The sequence below is a fragment of the Botrytis fragariae genome (genome assembly GCF_013461495.1).
Source record: "Botrytis fragariae strain BVB16 chromosome Unknown tig00000054, whole genome shotgun sequence".
Taxonomy (NCBI): Eukaryota; Fungi; Ascomycota; class Leotiomycetes; order Helotiales; family Sclerotiniaceae; genus Botrytis; species Botrytis fragariae.
Genome location: NW_023500993.1, coordinates 64,112 through 70,521, shown reverse-complemented (window position 1 = coordinate 70,521; position 6,410 = coordinate 64,112).

Below are 6,410 nucleotides of genomic sequence, written 5' to 3'. Positions count from 1 at the left end.
GAACTTTATTACCCAAATTAACCCCTTCGAATTAGGGTTTGAAATAGAATTCTATTATATTTTATTGAGGTAATAGAAAACTATAACATATTGAATATAATTTTGTTTAATAATCTTTAAATAGATTAATAATATAAATAATATTAAATTGTTATTTAAAGGAATATCTAATATTTTTAAATATATTTAGAATTATTATTATTCTATATCCATATTCTAATATTTATTTCAATCTTATTAATACTTTTTTAATAACGCTTTTACTTATATTTAGTATTTTCAATTTATAAAAATAAATAAATAAAAATAAGTAAAAACAAGTAAAAATAAATAAAAACAAGTAAAAACAAGTAAAAACAAATAAAAACAAATTTAAAAAAAATTAGTTTTTGTATTTTTAGAAATCTTTTTATATTATAATAAAATTAATATTATTAATTTCTATAGCTTTTTTTAATATTCATTATAATAACCCAGTATTCCTCCTTATAATAATAATTCGTTTTGTGTATTATATTATATCCTATAGAACTATATATTTTAATATATATTTATATAAAAGAAATAAAGATCTACTATTAAAACGAACAGTTAACATTATCTCTACAGCTTCTTATAGTATCTCAATTACTAAGAATTGAAATTGGAGGTTTATTCTAATTATTTAAGCTATTTATTATATAAATCTTGCAAATATTATTTAAGGTATAAGATTTGCTTAAATATTAATATAAAACTTAATCTCTTTTAATAAAAACTTTATATAAAATTAATTTGATAATTCAATATTTAAATTTAATAAACAATTTTTATTCACTTAAATTACAAACTCTTTTTTCATTAGATAAAACTTTTTTTAACTTATATTTAAAAATAAATATTTTAAACTTCTTAATACTCTTCTTAACCTTAAACTTTCTATTAATAATAGATTTTTTTGCTCCAGTGTTTTTAATTATTTTGTTATTATATTAGCTCTTTGTATTGTTTATATAATCTTTAGATTTAATAGAGGGGGAAAATGGAGTGAAAAAGTTTTGATAAGATGGAGTGGGGGAGTCTTAATAAAATAGAGTAAGAGATTACTCTTGAAAACATCTTGGAAAGTGAAGGGGGGAAGGATCCGGCCTATGGGTTGAAGTATTCTAAAATCTTTGTAAAGTTTCTTAATTTGTTATATTTCCTAATTACCTAATAATCTCTATTTTTTTTAATTTAATAAATTTTTGTAAATATTATTTTTATATTGGTATTATGAGATTTTTTATATTATTAAAAAAGGTTGAAATATTTTGTATATAATCTTAAGCCTTTCAATAAATAAAAATGTTAATAATATTATTATAATAGAATTGAGAGTTATATATACTAAAGAAAGTAATTATAATTATAATCTTTTTATTATAATATTATTTTAAATTAGAAAAGGGAAATATTTATATAAAGAATTCCAAAATTCTGTTTATAGAGTGAATAAAGCAAATATGATTATGTAACTCAGTATATTATTTATATTCTCTTTGCTTTTTAATATTAATTAAGATTAATATTTATAATCAATTATTATTTCTTGAGTCTTTTTATAGTAAAGATTTATTCTTTCTTTTAGTTTAATTTATATTTTAAATATTAATTCAATTAAATCAAAATAATTGAAAGATACTTATGTTTCCCATTTAAAATTATATCTTTTAGAAGATTAAAAATGTTATAATAATCAAAAAGTATTAATAGTAAAGCTTTTAATAAATATTGTAAAAGTGTAAATAAATATTTGTCCAATTCTTATTCTATTTATAAGCAAAAAAGACAATAAAATCTTTTCTTTAATATATATATAATATATAAAGCTAAAGAAAATATAAGAGTTAAAGTTATTTATTATATTAATAAGCTAAAAAAATCTTTATTATATTAAAGTATAAATAAAAATAATCAAAAAGTATTAAAAAAGAAAAAAAAGAGAGAAATTCTTAATTTAATAAAAGTTGAAAAGTAGGTATTAAATTATAATATTCACTAATTTACTTATTAACTTTTAATAGTTTTAGGCTTGATTTGGGAATAAATAAACTTATTCTAAATAAAGCTGATTTATTTAATTCTTTAATTGAAATCAGTAGTAATACCAATTCACAATCTGAAATAAGTGAGCAAAAGAAAAATAATGATCTTTTTGATTTTAAGATTATTAATAATAATAATAAGAATAAGCTTAGTGATAATAATTGTTTAAATAAGAAAAAGAAAAAGAAAAAAATAAATAAAGAGGAGGAAGGAAAAGAAAATAGTGAAATGGAAATGAATATCGATGATTTCAATAAAAAGGAAATAAAACGATTAAAGAAAAAAATAAAATTCAAAATCTCTAATAAATAAAAAGAATATATCAATAATAATATTTAAGAAAGACTAAATAAGATAAATTATTTTTCTATGAGTTTTTAAACTTTAATAATCTAAATTAATAATAAAATAGGTTATAATATGGATTTATAACCTTTTACATTGAAAGGATTATTGAAACAAAGTATATTATAGATTGGAAGTTATTTTACAAGCTTTAATCTTTGATATACCATCATTAAATTATAACTAGATAATTTATTAAGAAACAAGGTTAGTTATTAATAATAATTTTTGCTTTTAAACTTAACAATCTTTTTTATTTATATTTTTTATTTATGCTTTTTATTTACATTTTTTATTTGTATTTTTTATTTATATTTTTTACTTACATTTTTTACTTACATTTTTTATTTACATTTTTTTATTTATTAAACAAATGTTTTAAAATTCTTATTAATATTGTCAGAAATAGACAGCAAGTTACGCATAGAGAGTGATATGTTGAATATGTATATAAAGTCTATATATCCTGGAAGTCCGAAGAAGGAGTTTTATAGTGGTGTGCACGTGCCACACACGTGCTACACATGTGATTTCCAACAAATATATTTAAATACTCTAAGAAATTACCACATCAATTATTCAATTACTTACAAAAAGCTATTTAGCGAAATCTTTTTATATAGGCCCCAGAAAAGTTAAATTGATTAATGAATCAGCTGAGTTCTAATTGTTTTTTTCTTTCTAGTCTATATGAATAATAAATTTATTTATGAAAAAAGCATAAATATAATACAAAACAACATAGATTCTAGTAATCAAAGCAAACTATAATCTAAAGAAATAAGAATATATAAAATTTATTTTTTTTTCTAAAAAAAGATAAGGATTCTAAAAAGTACACTAAGCTTTTATACATTTTTTTAAAGTATGATATAAAAAAGCTAAATGATTATTTTTATTTATAATTTTTAAAATAAAAAGGATATATAGTAATAATAGTAATAATAGTAATAATAATAATAATAATAATAATAATAATAATGCCATTATTAATTATAATATAAATTCGAAAATTGTTTATGCAGACATTATTGCAGTAAAACGCAATTTTTAAGGACTATCAAAAAACATATTAATAAAGAGTATTATATTAATATACAAGTGAATAAAAATAGTCAAAATACTTATCTCTTTGGATTAAAAAAAGTATATAATTATTAAAAACACCTAACTAGCAAATTAATTGATCAAACTACCTTTTATAGATATAATTAAAAGGAACAGCTTTTTAGTATTTATATTATCAGCAGCAATAATCAATATTCAAGAGAGGTATCTAGTTTTAATATAAATAATAAAGAAGATAATAATATCATTTAAGAATACACAAAGGACGAAATCAGAAGAACACTGAATAAAACTTAGGTAATAAAGGACTTTTTAGATAAGGGGGAGGGGGGAGATATGAGAGGGTAGTAGATTGAGCTGGATATAGATTTAGAGTTTATAATTCAAAAGCTAAATTGTATATAATATAATTTAAATAAAGGTCTGGATAATGATAATATGGATGGTAATAACGGATCTAATAATAGCAATAAATCAAATCAAATAAACTAGAGTAATCTAAATATTTATATTTTATTTAATAATAAACTAACCTTCAATAAATACCAAAATACTAATTAATTAAATTATACTTGAAATATAAATTATATGTATTAAATAACAAAAGATAATTGAATTTATTACAAAATATAAGGATTATATTATCAATACCTTTAATTCCCTTCCAAATATTTGAAAAAAGAATATATAATTCCAAAATAAGACAAATTTATAATCTAAATAAATTAATTACTATATTAGAAGCTGTATAATCTATATTAAGAGTAAGAATATGGATGATTCCTATAGCTATAGATTGTATAAGGAATCTAAATGGTATAAAGAAATGAATAAAAAAAAAGAAAAATGTTTAAGAAAGTAATATCTCTTTTTTTTTTTAAAGGAGAGATTAAATGTATAATTTAGGTTTTTTAAAACTAAATATCTAATAACTTATAAAACCAATTTTGATAGAATCAAAAATTAAAATGGAAATAAAGAATGGGGGAATATTTTTAATGGCGATTTATATTAAAATTACTATAGGAAGAAGCTTAATTTATTTTAGAAATAAAATACCCCTATATTCTATTTTTGTAGATTAATATTAATTAGAAGTATAGTAGAAAATATAGTTCTAACACTATTATAAAATAATGCCCAGATAACTAGAATCAACAATTATTATATATACCCTATTATTCTACTCAATCTCAATCTTTCTTTAAACGAGTGAGTGAAGAAGCAAAACTTTTTATTATCTTACTTAATACCAGAATCAAGAAAAATTAATGATTTAGATTCTTTTCTGTAATTTATAATAAATAAAATACTGGTTTTAGATAAAGGCATTTATAATCTAAATAAATATAATAATTCTAAGCATTGATTATATAATTCCTTTATAAAGAAGCTGTTTATACTATACATATGAATTATTATTGTATTTGGGGATGGTTTTAGAAAAGCTAAGACTATGGGATTAAAGAAATCTAATAATACATATCACCTATATCATTATTATATAATCTATAATATTTGTAAATCTAATAGTAATTCTTATTACATCCTACACACTGCAGCTCAATTACAAAATAAAGATTTAAAACTAAAGAATAATATTCGATTTCAATTGAAAAAATAAAAAGAAATGCAAATAAATAAAATAGTAAAAGATAAATATTGGGAATTCATATACAATTCTATATTATTCAAATTTGAGTTAATTTATTTTACAAAGAATACTAAAATTGATATAATATATTATATTTTATAGAATATAGTACAGAATCTTTATCTTCTATAGGAAAACAGATAATTCAATTTGAATAACAAGAAATTCTATAAGAAAAGAATTAAAAAATTAAAAAAGAAATTGAAATAACAAAAAAACAAAACATTATTATTAATATTAAGGGGAAGAAATTTTTTGCTATATAAAATAAGGAATGCAACTATGTTATAGGTATTAGATTCAGAAGATATTGAATACAATTTAGAGGATTAAAGAGAGAATAGATTAAATAAAGAAATGTTTTTGGTACTATATATTATACCAAAAAAAGAATAGCACCGATTAAATACTATTCAAGAAAAAATAAGATATACAATTTTCTCACAACTTAAACAAAATACTAAACATATAAATAGATATTGAAAGGAATATAAAGCTGTAGAATGGGAGGAGTTCCTAATATAAAATAAAACTATTCTTTTAGTAAATCTATTAGGATTTGAATCCTATTTGAAGAATTTTACTTTACTAAAAGATATATATATTTTATATCACAAAAAATCAATATCAAAAAAAGATATAAACAATCTCAAATAAAAATCAAAGGAATTCATATAAATGTTTTAAGAGTTATATTATTAGGGCAAAGAAAATCGCATAAAAATATATAAGATCAATCAGTACTCTTTACTTTATTTGGGTATAAAAATTTAATTTCTCAAATTTTTATTTATATATAAATAGAAAAATTCTAATATGGAATAGTAATATAAATTAGAGATTTAGATTTAGAATAGGTGTTTTGGGTATAGCCAATAGAAAGATATATTAGTATTTATAAGAATATAATAATTAATATAATCGATATGGATAAGGCTCTATCAAATCAATTAATACAAATGGAATATATAAATTACTTACTAGAATTCAAGAGTTACTATGGATAGAAGAAAAGCTATTTGGAACAAGGCCTAGAGTTTCTAATAATATTTAGGGTATCTCTTGATACAAACCTAAGTTATATACAACTCAGTTTAATTAAATAGTATTTTAGAGGGGAAGATTTAAAATAATAGTTAATTAATAAGAATTCTATAAAACTCTTCAAAAAAGCGAGAATTGATATTAATATAACAATAAAAACGAAAATTGGGCAAGGTATTTTGATAAAGAATTGTAATAATTTGTATATACAATGATATTTAAAAGAAAAAAC